The following is a 20,607-nucleotide window of genomic DNA, read 5'->3' on the forward strand; positions in this document are numbered from 1 at the left end:
AAACTGATAAAGCTTATGTTTTTTTCAGGGCTATATCTACTTTTTTTTAAAAAAGCGAAGTCTGTCGCGATTGTGAAAGTTAGAGAAGGTGTACCAGCGGGTGCCTTCATATCGCGAGCGTCAGTCTCGCCCGTAGCTGCGAGAAGGTTAAAAGCGCACAATTGAGCTGTCTTTCGTCAAAGTAATTGCCGGAGCAGTAAGACGCAAAGCACCATCCAGCAGCTGTAGACGATGTTCGGGGAAGAGCTAATTCTGTTTTTAGCACAGGGAGTGAGAATGAGCTCAGTCCGGCTCCCAGCACAATCCATCCTGGTTTGGTTACAGTGCGTCTGAGGCTCTTTGGATAGTAACGTAAAAAAAAACAACTGCTCACATCGTGTGACTTCCACGAAAGGAAGGAAAAGTATCACTTAAAAAAATCAGAACTGAAGATTTGGATCCTGGGCCTCAATTTGATCAAATTATTAAAATAATAATTATCAAAATATCAGACTGTGTTTCTGCAACATTTCGTGCACAGTACGCCATTTTAATCTAAAATGGGCTTTACACGCAGTGTGGGGTATTTTCCCCTTTTATATTTTTGCCACTTTATATCGAACCTGATATACTCCCAGAAGGGCACAGTAGCTTATACTTAATAAAAATGTACAATTCGCCACTGGTATAAACAGATGTGTGCCGTGTTTGCCTTTGTTAGCATTTGTTTAAAAAATAAGTTCACAATACGATAAAAACACAGAAAGCACAAACTTTATAATACAACGATACAAAATCAATACCAAATCATTATGCCAATTAAGTACCTATCCTTTGAAAACAGAGAACACCTTTATATCTACAAAAAAACTTGACATTGGTATGCATTTTTGGATTACAAAGCAGACAGTGTAGTCCCTTAATTCAAAGATCAGATCTTGGCCAAAACAAGACAATAAGACGTGGGCTGAATTCGGAACAGGAACCTCTACTTCGTCGTTTATAGAGCTTTTGATCAATGTCTGATTGAAACAGATTCGCTTTTTTAACTCTTTGATCAAAGTACACAGAAAGCACCTTCCTGCGAGCCGGAATCGAACCAGCGACCCAAGAATACGCCGCTGATTTTTCTATAGTCCTCCGCTCTACCAACTGAGCTATCGAAGGAATGTCAACTATTACTTTCTGGCACATACTGCCCAATGTAGTGAAATGTTCCGGGTGATTTAAATCCCACTTCAACATCAAGTTTCCAACTCGTTTCCTTAGTCTTGTTTACCTTGAATTTAAGCCATGAACCAGGATTCTACTGTATAAACTTCCAGGGATATTACAAAATGTTTGATGGGGCATCAATCATTCCAGTCGGAAATTGACTCCTTTTTTATTCTCGAGAGATCATATTAAACATTTCATTAGTATCGAGAGGAGGATCACCATGAGACACAAAACAAACAGTTTCTTTCTATCTATTAGAAAGTAGCGTTTGTGCTACATTAATAATGTTTTCGTGGAAATAAAGAAGTTGTAAATTTTAAAATTTATATTTGAATCGAAATGTGGTTTTGAGTTAAATATTAGCGTGTTCATGTAATTAGTTTGTGTTTGTCATTACTATATATATATTGCCATGTTACTAGAATTTGTAACTGAAGTTTACTAGTTGTGCTTTTTATGATGATTAGACATTTGTTGATTACAATATTGTATATAATCTATAATTTGAACTACATATTTTTCAGGTGTGAATAATTGTATATTTTAAGAATACATTTCTAAAACAAATCATTGGCTTTATTTACTAGTTTCTACACCTATAAAAATCTTTCTTTGATGTATAATAGACCTTTAACTATATATGTATTATAGTCTTCTAAATTTATCCGTATAATAGAACTCCAACCATTTATGTATAATAAACATATAATCATAGATGTCTAATTGACGTATAACGATATACGTATATTAGAATTTCATTCAAGACCAGTTACGGAGCACATTTACACGTCTAAGGTATGCGTTTAATAGTCGTATATTCTACATCTTTTGCCCACTGGGATGTGCCGATTTTAACTTAGCAAACCAAGATACACATTTTCTAATGAAGCCTTAATTAAAAGACAGTTTGTTTCTCGAAAGCGTGTTATGTAAAAAAAGAGAAAAACGAAAATATATGGATGACAATCTTTCAAAGCTGAAGATGTTACTTTTGAAAAATTGACATTTTATGCATGCAGATGCATTCGCTGGTTTTAGAACTTTGCTGTACTTCCTGAATCATTTTCAGTATTATAAACTGGGTGTAGATTTTTCTTTCAAGTTAGGACGCGAGTGTGTACATGTGTTTGATTTTCGTTTCACTGATTCTCATTGAAGATTTGGGAATTAACGACGAAAGAATCAGTTGCCTCGGAAAGCAGAAGGTTTGGTTCTCAACGATATTGAAGACACGCCCATGTAGAGCAGCGGGTGATGTTTTGTACTATAAAAGACCAAGTCCTCAAAATGACGTCTGCGTTTGCCGTTTAGACTTTTCATCTCGGGCGCACTTTTAGAAAGCAAAGATAGAGCAGTTGTGTTGAATCGTCACATGACAGGTGTCAGCAGAGTGGCGCAGCGGAAGCGTGCTGGGCCCATAACCCAGAGGTCGATGGATCGAAACCATCCTCTGCTATGTACACTTTATGCACGATTGATAAGCACACCATCAATTTAATGAAGTGCATTAAAACTGTTTTTTTTTTCTCTCGTGTGTATGCAAGCTTTACACTTAAGGTACTCTTTCATCTTTACCAATAGCAGATGCCCAAGTGTATCTTTGGTTGTTCTGCGATCCTTCATAGTTTCCTCAATTCCTTCAAATGAACATCCATATCAAAGCAATTATGTATATATATATATTACAATTAAGGTACATATTAAAAATATCAACGCACATTTGTACAATGCTCATTTAATAATGATTGTCAAGGATTGTCAAGTTCTCCAACAAATCTGTGTACTAATTTTAAAATATTTTTGCTAAGGATACAACGGGTGTATAGATGAATTCTCCCAACAGCCAGTTAAAGAAAAATTCCACACGTGAAGATGGTTTTCTTGGACATTGACTTAGGTACTTAATTGTTTACTTGTTGTAGTTGCACACGAGTAAAACACAAAGATTTCCTGCAACATTCAAGAGGGTTTGCGAAGAAATCCCTTCAATTTTAAGTGGAGATTTTGTTTAAATCATCACAATCTGAAGCGCATCCCTGAGTGCGTTTGACCCACCAGCCCTTTGTTTAACAGCTGCACAAGGACACATTCCGGTTGCTTTTCACAAATCACTGGCATTTTTTTGCAGCATTTCTTCTGTCCTGAGAAGCAAGATTTGTATTTTATCTTTCAGAAGTTGTATGAATTTCTTGAAGTTCAGAAACAACTTGTTCCAGAAAAGAAATGAACACTTGCTTCAAAGTAAATCAAGATGTATGTGTCTCTTGCTGTATGTGCTCTTATCTGTCCATCTCTCTCTCCTCTTCTGTCACTCTGGCAGTCTGTGCAGAGTTTCTGAAGGAGGTGTAACACCACTTGGAAAAGAAGAAAAATTCTCAGGAAAAATTCTCAGGAAAATTCTCAGGCAGAATAAAAAATCATTATTCTCTTCTCAGTCAGATTCACAGCTCAGACTCACACTCAGACAGGATCTCAACTCTGTACTGCTCTCTATCCTCACAATCCAGAACCAGAAGATATTCAGACAATCAGTGCTGCTACATGAACAATATCAGACAGAACAGCCTGGACTCATGTCACTTTTCCCCCTTTTATCCTTCCTCCCAGCCCTCTTAGAGACATAAAAGAGCTCCTGGTTCTCCTCTCTGTGAACTGGGCTCAGGGGTCACTGATCTGGCAGTTGTGGGCTCTGATCCAGGTCGAAAGCAAGAAGGTTCTATTAACGCTTTCCAGGACTTCCAGCCCTTCAGTATTACTTTCTTTACTGTATGTCAGCCACCCAAAATGTTTATAAATGTTTTATAACACATATGAGTGTGGAATTATCTTATTATTTATATATAGTATTTATGTAATAAACACCAATAGTGACTCTATGATCAGTATATTGATTATTTGTAGCCGATGGTCCGATGGTCGTGTCTACAATAGTGACCATTTGACCAGTCTGTAGCTCTGAGCAGTGGGACTCAGATCACACAGAAGACCTGTCTGTGTGTGATTCCATACCAGCTCTGGGATTCAGCTACTCTCACAAATGTCTCATAGACCGTCTTATACATTTACAATTAGATGAAGTCATGTAACAGTTTTACAGATTATTTAAATAATCAGACAGCAGTTTTGGCAGTGGACACATCTCCACATGGGGGAAAGAAACTGAAATATATGTGCTCACTGTAAAGTAGGAAGAGGTGGTCAGACAAGCAAAACAACTTTGCAGATAATGTGAAGTGACATTGTTTTGTGTCAATCAGCTCACAGATTTCACTTCATGTGCCTTAAGCTGTGCAATTTGTATGGTTGTTGAATGAGATTGATTTCTTTACAAGCCCAGTCAATTGCCAGTGGAGAGCTTGCCGACACACACCTTCATGAAGACTCTCTTTAAGATTTCATTGTCACGTCGCCTCCTTTGCATACAATAGTAGCTCCGACACTAAGAGAAAGGATGAGAAATGGCGTTTATCAAGCGATTGCAGTGTTTGTTTGACTGAGGATCCTTGTGTGCTGAACTGGCCTCTGGAGAAGTGTAGTGCAGTAAAACAGAAGGTATGTGTCACTCAAGATTTTTTTAAAGCAACAAAAAAAGTGCTCGGAAATATTTTACAAGAATGAAACCTTACATTCACCTAAATAAACATTCACCCTCTACATTAGCAGAGAACAGTAGGACACTGTGTCACTGGACACTGTGTTAGAGAGGCCAATCTCTTCTCCCTCATTATGCAGGCTTATCCACTCATGATGAACTGTCCTCCAGCGATACTCAGCTGCCATAATCGACACAGACATGACATTCATGTACATATTATACCTTAATATGGCACTTATTTACAATAATTTGATCAAAACAACTGGTGAAAAAATAATAATCAAATATATCTTTCCTTCTTTTAGTAGATAAAGAATTAGTCCAAAAAAGAAGCATTTATTCCTTTCCTCTCCTACCAGCCCTTACAAGTCACCCAGTTTTTAATTTAGAGCTGGATTAAAGCTCTAGTCTCTTTGGGGGTGTGAGTTGGAATCCCACTGCTGCCAAATATCTCCAACTATCTCAGTGTTAAGAAGCAAAAAACACACATTTGCTGCAGAAGGAACAGGAGAATTTGTGCCATTCAGCCTTATAGCGTGATGTCATTTTCTCATGCTCATTTTTAGATGCTTGTGATCGAATCTATGATTCTTATGAGTGTGCTCACCCTCCATAAAGGTAGCACAGATATAATGTGCCACGTTTTCAGAGAATCGCATTAAGTGCAGGTCAGAAGAAGGCGACAAAGTGTCCGCTAGGCAGTTCAGCGATTTCAACGGTGTTCTCTGTTGTTTAGGTCCAGAATGACACCTGTTACAACCAGGAAACACACAGTGTCAGGCATCAAGAAGACTTCCCAAAACCATGATCCTCTCCTTGATCTGGTGATGGCATCCAGACATTTCCTGCAACAAAGCCAGGATATGGTCTTCAACAACACGAGTGAAAAGCTAATTCCCAACCTTTGCAATCCTTTGCAAAGAAGGACCGCATGTGCTCAATGTTAAATGCACTGTTCATTATTAATAATAATAATCTTTACATTATATAGCACCTTTAAAGCTGGCTTTTCAAAGCGCTTTACAGAATCACAACAATAAAGTTAAAAAAATACACAAGATAAGCAGGATGAGAATAAACAGTTAGAGGAGACAATAGATGGTGGTATTAAATACAGTAGGAACAGAGGGGTAAAGAATAGTTCATTAAAGGCTCTTCTAAAGAAGAGGGTTTTGAGTCTGGATTTGAAGGAGTTTAGAGAAGGTGACTCTCTGATATCCTCGGTGATAAAGATCCAGAGCTTTGGGGTAAAACAGGAGAAGGCCCTGTCACCCATAGAGTGTAGATGGACGGTGGAACAGATAGGAGACCAGAATTAGAAGAGCGAAGGTTGTGAGGTGGGGAGTAGGGCGATAACCCAGACAGGTACTGAGGTGCCAAGCCATGGGGAGCCTTATGGGTGAGCATGAGGATTTTGAAGTTGACAGGAAGCCAGTGCAAGGACTCCAGGACAGGAGTAATGTGATCACAGTCCAGTGCTAATTTCTTTCTTGTGGCTGCTGGTTCATTTTCAACTGTGGACTCTTAAGAAGTCCTTTATTTGACTTGATCAACACCAATCCCTAGAGGATTTTGAAAGGTTGAATCAAAATGATACATGACTCTGGTGGGACTCGAACCCACAACCTTTGAATGACTTCATTCAATCAAGGCCTAGAAGTCCAATGCACTCACCATTGCGATACAAAACAGCTACAGAAAGCTGTAACTCATGCTTCTCCCGTTGTCTTTAAATTAAGCTCTATAAATATTGACAATGAGTGGCCTGTTGTCTACGAAGAGATACCGCTGGGATTCGCACCCAGGATCTCCTGGTTTTTAGTGAGGCGTCTTAACCAGCTAAGCAACGGTGACAAACCTGCTAAATGTTATCCACAACTTCAAACTCCTGTGAGAAACAGGCACCTGCAGTGTTTCGTCTGCTGGCTCAACAGATAATCCTTTTCGAAGTTTAAGGAGAGGATTTCTTTGTCAATTCAATTAAACATTTTAGAAATGCTGAACGATTGATGTGTTTCACGCGCAGAAATATTTTATCGTTACGTACTTTTTCTATGCAGTTAGTTCTCCTTCAACTCCGCCCAACAACAGAGGTCGTTTTAAATACAGGAGTAAAGGCACATTGCACATCTGCAAAACATCACGTACAGGTTTAGGGAGAGCGACATCAGTTATTGGAAGGTTGGAAGTTTCGGGTCACTTTTTTATTATAGATTCAAGCAGCCCTGAATACCTTTTCAAGAAACATTTCAGAATCCCAGTCACATCCTGTATGATTGCAACACAGGTCTACAGTATACAATCAGAATACTGTTTGTGCATTATATAAAACACACCGCCCAAAGCATTTCTAAAACAGAAATTACATGTTTCTGAATGCGCCCTCCTTTATAAATAAAATAAAAGGTCTGAAGCCTGCTCCAAAGAAGCACTATATTCAGAGCTGACAAAGATGTGATAGGAAACATCTCGGAAAACGAAGATGCAGTCATTTCCACGCGTCGCACAACAAGAGCTGAACCCACCCGACGTTCTCCAAAAGAGTAAGGTGTTGGGAGTGTGGAAGGGTGGTCTATGTGCTGGGTTTGTGCTCCATTTTCTTCGCTGGGTTAGGTTTGAATCTTGCCGCTGCTCAGTGTTGGTGGGTTAAGACCTTCCTTCTATTGCGACTTCAATGGGTAAAAGCTTTGCTTGACAGTCTGTCGAGAGACTGAACTAGGTGTTTCAAGATAGTCTTTGTCAGCTTAACATCAAGGCATGAAAAAGCCTCATTTTGTGTTCCCAACAGCAATGCTCTTTGGTCCCTTCAGCATTATGCAGGGAACAACATCTGCCGTGATCACTTTTGAGTCAGTGTGAATCGTAGTGTGCCGCAATTGTTTTTAAAATTGGTTTTGTAGGCATGGTGCATTTGTCTGTGAAACTTGAATGCTGTGGTTTTTCACGCAGAATCATTGGCAGGAGCAAAGCTTATTCAATCTTTGCGCACAGCGCTCCATCAGAAATACTTTGTCCAAGTTTTGAAGAGATTGTGGGATTCTCTGCACGCGTTTACATCACGTACCTCAGACAACACCACCATTCGATGGGAAATTGATTCTGCTTCTTGCAGTTGTTCCTGTGGTTGCAGTAGTTACAAAGTCTCACTTTCCTCCACCTTCTGCTATAGTATTCACTGGGTGAGCTTCATCATTTGGCTCAGAAAGGTCAACTGTGCTTCGGAAAAAATCAGCTGCAGTGTCGTTATTTTGTCGGTGAGTATGGCTGTCTTTTAAAGCACATGAAAAACACGAGTTTGTGGATTTCTCCAAATAGCAATGAATTCAGTTGTGCAGTGCTTTACTGCTTTCAGAGGGTCTTTTATCGATGCTGCTATAGTAGAGAAGTAACATAATCACAAACGCAACCATTTGTGCTGGCTGTTTCACTAAGTATTAAGCTTTTTCAACTATCACATGATTTTAACTAATATAACATCATCTCCAGGAGAGCACCTCGCACTGCTCACTGAGCTGATGTACAGAATGTGCCCATTTCTCAAAAATTAAATATCATCTGAACTGATTTTTTCTATTTTAAATGCTTTCCTACTCTTTTAATATTTCAGTTAAATCTTGAAGTACTTTCCATTGATATTAATCCTAGTCCCGATGAACGATTCCGGGACATGGTGTACCTTAAATAATGTTCTAATAGGTTTCAGTTTGGAAAAGTGCGCTCTCCAGAAGCTACCGAAACCTCTAATGGTCGCACAAAGCTTAATGCATTAGCAACATTTGGGGTTGAAAAAGAATATTACTTGCTATGAATACGAACACTGTTACAGGAGGCGCGTAAGGACTATTTTAGCTCAGATCATCAATTTATCTTACATTTCTACTCCATTAATATCGCTATTGAGTGCTAAAGGTAGGTCCTGGCAATACTTCATGAGATCTTCTTAAGAAAACGTAAAAAATATATTTCCAGTGCTGCACAAAAAGTAAAAAATACTGATTATGTGCAACTGATAAAATCTCTCTTCCAGGGATGTTGTAGCCACATGCAAATTACTTTATCAGCTTTAAAAGTTTCCTTTGCATTTATAAGACGATCAGCATGACACTTAAAACATACCTGTATTCAGTAAGCGCTGAGTCTGCTGGCTGAGATAGTTGCCTCCTCACACATAATATAAATGAAGAGAAATTGCTTTTATTGGGCACTTTTCATATCCGATGAGCTTGACATCTCCCAAGGGTGACGGAGTTCTTTTGCGACACTGCTTTTCCCTTTTTTCTTCTTTCTGTACTCTGATGGAAAAAAAACGAGAAAGCATGTAAGGGAAAAATGTATTTTTTTCATGGAGAAAATGTGCACCAGGAAATGTTTGGTTTTGAAGAAGTGATTTAACATGATACATGACCTAATTTACTGTAGCAAATGCTCACACTGCAAGGTCTGCTTTACTACAAGAGAGAAGTAGAGTGAAGATGTCATAATTTCACTGCGTTGTTGAAGAAAACATCTTTTTCTTTGATTTCTAAATCAATCAGAATTTCAAAGTGACACACAAACCCTTTGTCTGTATTAAAGAGATGGTATTTTAAAACTGATGAAAATATAGAAAACACGTTTCTCACTTAGAAATTTTAGATGGGATGGTGTATTACTAGTTGCAGTGCTGAACTCACCATGGTGCCATTCAGTTACATGATTGGCCAGTGGTTTAATGGATAACGCGTCTGCTTTTGCATCATGAGATTGTAGGTTCGACTTCTACCGGGTTCGTGTGATTTTAAATCAGACTACTCAGAAATAGATGTCCATTATGTGAATGAACCACACCTGAAAGCAAACGTTGGTCGGGTTTCCTTCTTTCCAGCATGAAATAGCAAATCGTTACAAAAAGCACCAGCTAATGTCCAATAGCGTTAGTCATTTTAATTAACATGAATATACTGTAAGGTCTTGGTACATGGGAGTGGATTTCATCCACAATTTAAAAAAGGGCAAATTATATTTACAGGCTTCAGACACTTTTTAATACAAAAGTGACCTAAAACTCTGTAACTTTCAGGTTAGTTTGAACCTGTAATGAAAAAGGGGCCTGAAACTTCCATTCTGTGATGTAACTGTCTCTAAAGTCGGATGTGATGTTTCACGGATGTGCAGTGTGCCTTTTCTCTTGTCTTGTTCAAAATGACTTGCTGTGTAATTTCCTGAATGCGTGTCCTGTACTGCTCTGTTATTTCATTTAGATTATCTATGTGGTGTACAGATAAAATCAAACTGCATGGTCTAATTTCCAGGTTCGGCACCAGCTGAACCTGAACATACATCAGCCGATCTCGACATGATTTGAGCACACAACCTTTTGATGTGGTATCAGATGCACTACTGTTGCACCACGAGGTCACTCCCCATAAGGGCTTTTAATTCCCGCAAGGAGAAAAATCAGCGTCCCTGAAAAAGATTTTTTTTTTCATTCTCTCCTGTGAGAAGCGCCGCTCTTCCAACGAGGGTTTCTTCTTCCCAGACCACAGATTATTCTTCCTGTCCGGCTCTCACACAGAGAGCAGACACACTGTCTCCACTAATGTGTTTACTACATCTATAGATCTGACCCCCTTACAGCCCTGATATTCCTGGACAGGATCCCATATTGAGCAGTATTTCTCGCGTTCTGAACTTACAGTGTGTACACAATGTACTTTATACACAAAGTAAGTGTTTTCGTAACTCTTGGATGTTTTGTGAAAATGTTACTGGCATGCCAAAATCGCCCCCTCAACTGAACAGTCCCACCCCCCTCAGAATTGGATAAAAGGTTTGGATAAAAAGTTTTTGAACACTTTCACTTACTTAACTTGAGCCGTAAAAAATAGTTGTACTTTGTCAATGGTCAGATAACTACACTAACCCCGAATTCACAGTTACTACATCAGACTGTTTGATGTGCAGGAGGGCTATCCATCCAGGAACAGCACGTTACATAGTGTCTATGTTTTTGGGTGTCAACATTATTATGACCTTATTTGCTCAGGTGGACCAATGCCTTGCAGTAGTTTATCCTCATACTTACAATCGTTATATAACTAGGACTGTAGTTATAGAAGTTTGTACTTTCTGTTGGTTTTACAATGATTTCTTAATGATTCAGAACCTCGTTACCGTTGATGTTGTTGCAAAAATGAACACATATGGTTGATGCTCCAGGAAAAAATAATCACGTGAGTTCTGATGAACGTGGAACTGTTCTCCATCACTAAATACCAGATTGCTTGTCGTTATCTTCTAACATGAAATACTAATCAGTGGCATGCTTGCGAGAATTCACTTGGATGGTTGCAATGGCTCCGTTTAAACCGAAATATCACTGCCCCCCTCAGGATTTCAGACCCCCCCCTCCCTACAGATCATTCCCCTGGCGCCAGTCCTGGGTATAATGATGAACATAGCTGCCTTGCAAGCAGTTAATCTGGGTGTGATTCCCACCTGACCCATCGACAAACCTTTTCCAATGAATCTTTGATCAATTTAAAAAAGTCTTGAAGCTGGTAGGCTAGGGAAGAAGCACTGTTTGAGTGCACTGAGGAAAATGTGCTACTGTGCTGTGCTGCTCCAGTAGCGCAATTGGTCAGGTTGTGGTGCTTTTATAGTGGAGTTATGCTGAGGTTGTGAGTTCACTTATCACAGGGAATAGTTTCTGTTTTCAGCCGCAGAAACTTGCTGTTTAATTTAAGGCAGTTCTTGTGTTACTTTTTCCGCTCGATGGAGCTGTATTAATGCAGGCACACCTGCTTCCACGTACACGAGGGTAATTTTCCTCTTCCACCTACAATTTCAACATTTACCTTGGGAGATGTCAAACCACAGAGCCTGTGCTGCGTGTCAGTGCCGGCTTATTGGACACCCCGTTGAACATAAAAAGCATATTGAGCTCCTTGGACATAAGCCATTTCTCGTCACTTGCTCAGCGAGCAGGCTCAGCGCACACTGAATGCAGGTGTCTCAGAGCAATTGAGATGTGTCCAAGTGGCTGTAAAAGGGATATATATGATGCCAGTGCCGTGGCTTAGTTCTCCAACGGCAGGTGTAGCGGCACGCCCGTTGGAGTATTCTCGGTCGCATTTAATGGCAACGTCAGCTCAAAGATTTGGTTCAAACCACCAAATGGAGACGGGTGTGCAGACAAGCTGACCCTGCTGATGTGGGATTAACACTAGGATGAGTGAGTGCTGTGGCTTAGGTGGTTAAAGCGCCTGCCTTGTAAACAGATGATCCTGGGTTGAATCCTAGTGGTGCCATTCTTCCTGTCTTGCTGCACAGTTTATCATTATGGACGGCAACATGCTTCTACATTAAATTTAATGGAAGTGTTCATTTAATTTTTGGAACAACTTTTTTTAAAAAAATCCATACAAATTGCAAAAGATAAAATAGTCATCTTTCTTGTCGGTGCAGAGGAATTACTGCCAGCTGGCCAAGAAATGAAACGATTTTTTTGTCTTTAGCCAAAAACCTGTGAATGTAGAAAAAAGGTGACGTGCGTTAGTTTCTATGGCACAATCAGTCATCGTATCCTTCAGTAAAACATAACGTTGGTAAATCAAAAGTCCCCACAGACGCATTTCAAATTAATCTGACCTCAATACCGTCTCCCCTAAATGTGATGGGGTTTCTTTGGATGTCCTTAAGCATCCTGATAGTTGCAGAGATTTCAAACTTTTGGCACAAGTCAAACTCCAAGAAGTTAATAGTTGAGCGCCTAAGTCAATATCACCTGGAATGTGACTATGTAAACTTAAATAGTATTCAAAATATTGCAATTTTGTTGTAGTTTAAAAAGATATTTTAGCTGGGGATTCTCAAATGATGAGGGTAGAAAAGAGAACCATTCGACACCATCAGGAATGCTTAACGTGTGATAAAAGTGTTTTTTTAATCACAAAGTGAAAATAGTGAATTTGTCTTTCATTTAGACGTTCATCAAAAGCTCATTAAACGATGAAGGAGAGGTTTGTGTTCCGAATTCTCTTCGTGTCTCATTGTCTTGCTTTGATTTTTAAAATGTACACTGTTGACTATTCACTCTTCCTAACACGATTAAAGAGCCGAGTTTAGTTCAGAGGTAAAGCATCTCATGCATCGTATGAAGCTCTGTTTTCTATCACCAGCGTCTCCACTCTGGATTTCTTTTTAAGCGCGATATCTTTTCTGTGATTTCTTTCGTTTGAATTCCCTCATGTAAGAGAAAACCGGCTCAGGGACGCCAAATATGTAACGTTGTGGCTCTCTGAAGGCACCAGTTCTGTAGGGTTTGGGCATTTACTGTGACAATTATTAATTGTAGCAGTAAATCACAAAGTTGATTCTTTTGATGGCTTTAGAACCCAACCATGCGACATAACTCAAACAACGCACACACACAGGTACTAATACACGAGGATACATTTATTAATACATAGAATATGCATATAAACCTAACAGATCTTATCGAGAGGGTTATCAGAATACAAAAGATATATATTCATTCAGTTACGAAGAGTTACACATCAAGAGGACATACGATCAGTATATCATTCATTTAGACCATTTCGTAAATGAACTTGGTTATAACTTCTACATTAGATACTCAAAACAAGTACATAACTCTTAGGAATTAAATTGATATCAACTGGTTTGGATAACAATTGAATTCTCGAGCTGTAATGCATTGAAGTTGAATACTCATCCAATTTCTTTGGGGATTCATATCTCCTGCAGGCTCAAAGAAACAGTTGCAGGCTGTTACTGTCCAATCCGCGCTCTCTGGCTGTGTGCCATGCTGTGCTGTGCGGCTTGCGACGGTGCGCTGCTGATGCTCACTGACCGGCTAGTTAGTGTTGGCTTTAACTAGCAAAGTTTGCGCACAGGAGAAAAGATGACTGTGGGTCCCAGCAAGTCAGGAAGAGGACCGGTTCGGTCCTGATGAAGAGCTAGTTCTGAATAGTGATTCAGCTGTCCACAGTTCCGACCTGTTCACGAGGCCTGCTGCTGGCGCTAACCTCGGGTGGATCCTCTGGTTATTCTCTGGCAACCTCCGCTCTAGACTCTTAGAACAAAGGAGAGTTCTGGCACTCGGACACACTGGCCGTTCCGTGGTTTTCCGGGCTGAGTCTCAGGATGGTCAGGAGGCGCGCTGCGAGAATGTCCTGCCCTTGGGAGCCTTCTGCTCCTGGGCCGTCCTGCCCTGGAATTCTCCTTTGAATTCCCTTTAGAATAGTCCACAGAATCCTCTCCAGAATCCCTTCTGAATCTTACTGAATCTCGTTTTTACCTGGAGGAACTTCAACTCGTTGATTGGCTGAAAGTTCCATGGGCATCAGAGTTCCACGTGGGTTACTCAGCCCTACCAGTCCCTGATTGGTTGATCAAGGTGAGATATGAGTCATTTACTCCTGACACTTAGGAATGCAGTCCAGATGTCCATCTGGCACTCCCTAGACAGATAGGCGCCAATGGATGACCATTGATCATGACAGCCAGGCTTAGCTAAGTGCATCCCCCTTTGGGAGCTGTCCTAGGACCTTAAATCACCCTGCACTAATGGTCTCTCTGTGGCTGCACCACAGAGTTGAACAGAGAAATGGGGCCTCATTTGGGAAGCTCAGAAACACTTAATTCTGCCTTATTATTAAGCCTCGCCGCTACAGTGAATTTCAGCGTTTTAAAGAGATGTAATTTTTAAAACAGACAAAATGAAAGACTTATTAACTAAATACACATAGAAAACCTGCACCTAATTGAGAAAATTTGGACTGGGGCGATGTATTATTGTAGCGGCGCAAGCTCACAGTGGTGCACTTGAGGAATGCGGTACAAGGGCCAGTGGTGCATTGGATAACGCATCTGATTACGGATCAGGAGACTGTAGGATCGTAATGCTCTTAAACCCAGTACCATAACCGCAGTGTGTTCAGTCCTACACAACCTTTCTATTGACTGAATAAACCTCCTGTTCCATCTCCATCTTCTTCCCACACATTCCAGCTATTTCACCACCGTTACTGTTGGACCACAGTCACAAATACGTAAGGGACACTATTCTGAAGAACCGTCTTAAATAAATAACATTGCAAAAGGTAACAATAAGGGTTTCTTAACGTAACCTTACATCTGTCCATACAATACAATTTCTGTACCCTCAAATAAAAAAAAAATTGTACTGCTTTCTCCTGAGAAGTGTAGTGTCAAATACAAGTGTAGTGTCAAATCACAATAAATAATACATCAAATATACTAAATTAACACCCAGATATGACAGATGTGACAACACACAGCTATGACAGAACACATTGAAGACTTAAGCCCTTTAAATTTTTATTTCCTTAATTTCCATTCTCTTCCCTACCCAGGATAACTGAAAACTAACTGTAATAAAGACTGTATATGCATTACTTGTAATACAGCTATTAATAAAGATATACATGGAACCTAATTATTAATAAATAACACTTGTATTACTAAAAATGTGTTATGATAACATTCATTGTGAATATTTGTGGTGTCTGGAAAGCAATTTTAGTTAAATATAATAATAATTTTCAAGCAAGTGGTGCATAAGCTTGTTAATTAATGAGTACATTATTTCCATTACATTCAAGACAGTTCTAATGTGATCAATTGTTCTGCTTAGTCCGCTACCGAGTTGCTTAAAACCTATGAAGAGGTGGCTTAAGCTAGACTCCTAATGCAGTAACATCTAATGGGCAGCAGCTGTTATTTTAGGTTTGTTGCAATCGAGAACAGGTTTAGTACAGAGCTGCTGACAAATTTCAGCGGAGTTTATTGTATATAAGTTTATTGCAATTGACCCATTGTAGCTACCAATCAGCAGCAAGGAAAAACAAACTTCACTTGTGCCTTTTAAAAAAATGGAAACAGAGTAGTAGTTTATGTGGTAATTTCAGGTACAATGTAAGAACTAAAGTTAACTACTCCCATAGTAATGTGTGGGGTCCTATCAATAGAAAAAAAAATGTTGTAACCCGAAAACACAACAAACACAAAACGAGAATCTTTCAGGAACCTAGGTAAATCCCTGTAGTAGTCTAACAACTATGAAAAAAAAACAAACGCAACACCTTCAAAAGAAAAAGAACATTAAAAACAAATCTGGGGAACAACAAAAACACAGAATCTAATGCGAGAGCTTTTTCAAGTCTTCAGTGCTCCTCTCATCACAGTAGACCTCTCTCATATATTTGTGTACAGGTCAGTTGGAGGTACACAGCTCATGGTAATTTTAGTAGGGAGCTGCGTCAGCATGCATGGGCTTCAAAGGAAAAGTCAAGGTTTATTCCATGCTGAAAAGAGAAGGAAACATAATGTTTCAGCTGTGGAGCCTTCTTTGATTGTGACTCAAAATAAACCTTCACTTGTTCATTTGATGTTAGTTTATCTCCATCAAATACCTAAGAGTATCTAAACTCGACAGTTGCTTTCAGTAGCTGAAAACACTGCTCTAGGTGAGGCTTGAACTCACAACCCCGGCATAACTCCGTTATGCACTGCTGTATAAGTACCGCGTGCTGACCAATTGCGCCACTGGAGCTGGGCAAGTTGTGATCCTTATACAGACTGACGCTGCAGAAACACAGGGTGAAAACAGTTTCGGTTGTGGATCCATCTCCACATGGGGAACACTAAAAAAGCAAGGAAAATACAAGAAAAGAAACTGAAAGAATTGTGCTAACAGCAAAGGGGGACGGAGGGAGGTGGTCGAACAAGTAAATAAGCCTGGCAGATTATTTGTAGCGACATTTTTTGAGTCAATCAGCACACTGATTTCTCTTCATGTGCCTTAAACTGTGCAGTTTGTATTTTCGTTGTAGCTAGGTTTCTTCAGAAGTCCAGTAAATTGACAATAATGGAGAACTAGCTGACGCACTCCGTCGTGAAGACCCTCTGTAAGGTGATTACACGTTTCATTTTCAAGTCGCCTCCTTTACACGCAATTGCAGCTCCGACACTGAGAGAAAGCATGAGAAATGGCAGTACAGGCTCGATGGCTTCACATCTCCTATCAATCACATAAAATTGCAGTAAAGCGCTCTAAATATGACTCTGAAGTACTGGGAAAGATGAATATTTTGAGCGTGCCTCCCAGGGTCTGCTACAAGGCTGAAGTTGGCTTCTTATTCGCGTTTTTCGTTCCGCCTTAAAAGCTGCTGCTGTGATGTTATGTCGCCTTTCGCCTGTAGGAGGCTCTCTTCGATCAGTACTAATTCGGCTGGAATACTGTAGACATCCTCAGTGAAAGGGAATATCCAAATAAATAGCGACTGTCCAAATTATATTTTTGTATGGAATATATTTTAAAAAATCGCAAACCAATTTTAAAAACTCACCATAACATGGACTTGCACTGGGAAAAAGGTGATTGTGCTTTCTGCTTATTGCTACGGCCCTCCCCCCTGATTATAAAAACGTCTCACAATTCTGACACCGAGGTGTGAGAGACAATGTAATAGACTTTCAAAATCCTGAAGTACAAGACATTTTAATGCACCATTTTTCAAATATGACCCTCTGATCTTGGCTTGTCAGAATACATTGCGAAAAAGTATGGCACGAATTGCACGAATTGCAATGGCACAAATTGTTGAGAATATCACTGACCTTGCCGATATTTGCAGGGGATATGAGTGTTTTGCGCACGTTGAACTACAGCACGTAAGAATTGAGCTCCTTAGTCAATATCACCGGGGATGTCCAATAACGACGAACATCTGTAGCTTCAAGGAAACTTCGACTCGCACATGGAGTTTTATCTTCGAATGGAGGGTGGGAGAATTCATTTATAGTCTCGTTGCTCATTAGCTAAACTATTTTAAAAATATGACGCAGATTTGTTCGAGAAACTTGTAATCACCTTGAAAAGAGTCTTCTTGAAGACGTGCACCAGGTAGCTCTCCACTGTTAATTGACAGGACTTTAGAATAAACTGTTCTCATACAACCAACATACAAATTACACATCTTAAGGAACATGAAGAGAAATCTGTGTACTAAATAACATAAAACTGTCGCTGCAAATTATCGCCAAGCTGTTTTACGTGTCCTAACACCTCTTTCTTTCCTATTTTGCAGTGAGCACAATTCTTTCTGTTTCTTCGTCGCTATTTTACTGTCTCTTCCCCCATGTGCAGATGGATCCACAGCCGAAACTTGAGGTCGGTTCCTATTACTCTGTCTGATTGAAAGAGTTGTATTAAAGGCACTCCCATCTCTGCAGGAAAGTTATTGCTGCTCTCAACACAATATACTGCAGACAAATATAGCGATACTGTCACGTGTTCCTGCTGTCAGTCTATTATGTCATGTTCATCCACACCCAGAAACATTACTGCTGTAGCACCAGAGTTATATAGGCGCAGTCCATAGAGCAAGAATCTCTTAATCTCAGAACTGTGGGTTCAGCCCCCACATTGGGTCCCTCTGTGTCAATTTGATCCCCCCAATCCTCCTAGCATGACCTGATGGCGTAACAGTGATACCCAGTACCCAGCATAATTCAGCTTTCTTTCCACTTGATTCAGATTTTGATCTGAAATCATCGGCCGAACAAGAGTTTGTCTAAATCGAGGGAGATCTGCTCACAAGCAAGTATTAAACACTTCAGCATTTTCTGTTCGAATACCACACTTTGTCAAAACACTGCCGCTTCTTAAGCTAATAAGTAACGGTTTTTGAGCACGCATTGTATTGTTAATGCTTATATTAAAAAAGCATAAATTCACATAATGGAATTTGGACTGAACAAAGTAGTCCAGCCCCTTTACAACATTACATACCCACTGATTAAAGCTTAAAACTACAGCAGCAGGAGTAACAATAATGGCAACAACATGTTTGGAGTTCGGCATTTCATTTATACTGCGGAAACATCGTATCGGAATGAACTGCCCGAGATAAAAGAGCAATTGCGGCTTCAGAACGTTTTTACAGAGCATTGCGTTGTTCTGTTCATACTGACTACACGCTTTAAATTTGTCATTTACTGCAAGCGTTGCTTTTCCAGGTTTTTCTGAAATTCCTCGCATTTGAGCCAGCACTAAATAAAATAATTCATTCCTGTCGCTGAATACATCGTGGAAACGGTATTTGCAACGGAATGCTGTCACACATGAAATCTTTTTGTTATTCGGTTCTGAAGTTTGAAAATGAAAATAAAACGGGGGTCACTTCATAGGCTTGAAAGAAATCCAAGCAGCATAAAAACCAGCGAACTCTCACAAATTGCATTGTGCTGCACCTTTCTTCTGCTGCTTTTATAAATCTGCCTTAAACATTTGAATGCATACCTTACTGCTGCTAATCACATTCACGTGCTTACGAAGCTTTTTTCTGTCCGTTATGTTTTTCCAAAGCGGTTTCTCCGTTTTCCTTGTACTGTGATTGTCAGCGAGCACAAGAAGACTGAAATAGTGTAAAGGCAGGTAAAAAAGACAAGGTAAAACGCCTGAATGTCGGGAGTGGGATTTGAACCCGTGCCTCTATTTGGAGAGCGGAACACAAAGATTAAAAGACACAAAACCGTGAATTTGCTGTTTTAAACCGCTCCACTATCTTGAAGAAATGGGTGCTGACTATACCAGTTGCATCCGATTTTCTGTAACTTTAGGACGATTGATACGACTGGACGAACACAATTTGTGGCGTTTAGCATGACATGGAAAACGGTACCGGAGCATTCGGGTCCGGAGTACCAGACTCAGAAACAGTTTTTACCCCCGCACTATCAAACTATTAAACTCCCAGCCTCTCTCACTCTCACCTCACCTCTCACCTATGATCTGAACCTCACAGTGCCTTCTTTCTTACCAAAAACCCAAACACACATTGAATCTACCTCTACCATACATGTCAAAAGCTCACTCCCCATTATTTCTATCCCTTTATTTCATTCTTTTGATGCATGTTTTTGCACATCACCTGTTACCTTTTTGTTGTTATGCACACTGCCTGTTGTTGTTTTTTGCACATCGGCTGTTGTCTCTGTCTTTCTTTTGTTATACAATTGTATTGTTGTGTTTTTTTCTTTGTACTACTTATGTCCGAGAGCTAGCTAAATAGCATTTCGTTATACCATATACCTGTGTATGAGTATAATGACAATAAACTTGAACTTGACATAGTCTTGCAGGCAGTATATTAATTTATCGTTTAAAAAAACACGGTCTTCTCGTATCTAAGTCAGAATTTTTGTGCTTTCGAACGTTACTTCCAACCTGGACTGAAAGCTCACCCGATGTGTTTGTGATCAGACCATGAAGTGAGGGGCTGTACCAAGCGCACGTTCCTTCCCAATGCTGAGGCGATCATTCGGAAGATGGGTGTGAAGAGAGACAAGCTTTGTCGACTAAAAAACAATGTAGGATATGCAAGAATACCAATCACTGGCGACAGTTATGTTCTCTTACTATTGAGACCCCTACATTGCGAGTTTTTTTAAGACTTTGAAACTAAAGGGAAGCAGTGACAGATGAAACAGGCACAGGTGGGGTTTGAACCCACGATCTTCGGTTTACGAGACCGACGCCTTACCACTTGGCCACCGCGCCTTCAAGGAAACAAGGGAATAATGTTGTTCAAATTAGTTTTTTCTGAATATGGTTTACATCTCCTGGAGGCAGCAACAACAATAAAAGGGATACTTGTCCTTAAACTCGGACGTGATGTTCTGCAGACATGTGCATAATGTCCTGTTTTCTTACAGTGTAGACATTTTGCTGTTCACGCTCCGCATTTATCTGCTTTGTGCGTTGTTAGTCCGCACCTGTAACATGT

General features: G+C 39.9%; 3 non-coding genes across 3 annotated transcripts; all 3 read right to left on the reverse strand.

Annotated features, from left to right (window-relative positions):
* Positions 1-1,058: 1,058 nt before the first annotated feature.
* trnay-aua (transfer RNA tyrosine (anticodon AUA)) lies at positions 1,059-1,146 on the reverse strand. Its single transcript is given in 2 exon segments — positions 1,059-1,094; positions 1,110-1,146. It is a non-coding gene; the product is annotated as a tRNA-Tyr (tRNA).
* A 15,130-nt stretch (positions 1,147-16,276) lies between these two features.
* On the reverse strand, positions 16,277-16,370 carry trnai-uau (transfer RNA isoleucine (anticodon UAU)). Its single transcript has 2 exons — positions 16,333-16,370; positions 16,277-16,312 (listed from the first exon to the last, which is right to left on the reverse strand). It is a non-coding gene; the product is annotated as a tRNA-Ile (tRNA).
* Positions 16,371-20,309: 3,939 nt separating this feature from the next.
* Positions 20,310-20,381, reverse strand: trnat-cgu (transfer RNA threonine (anticodon CGU)). The gene has a single exon. It is a non-coding gene; the product is annotated as a tRNA-Thr (tRNA).
* Positions 20,382-20,607: the final 226 nt, after the last annotated feature.

This window comes from Atractosteus spatula, chromosome 10, assembly GCF_055471065.1.
Source record: "Atractosteus spatula isolate fAtrSpa1 chromosome 10, fAtrSpa1.hap1, whole genome shotgun sequence".
NCBI lineage: Eukaryota > Metazoa > Chordata > Actinopteri > Semionotiformes > Lepisosteidae > Atractosteus > Atractosteus spatula.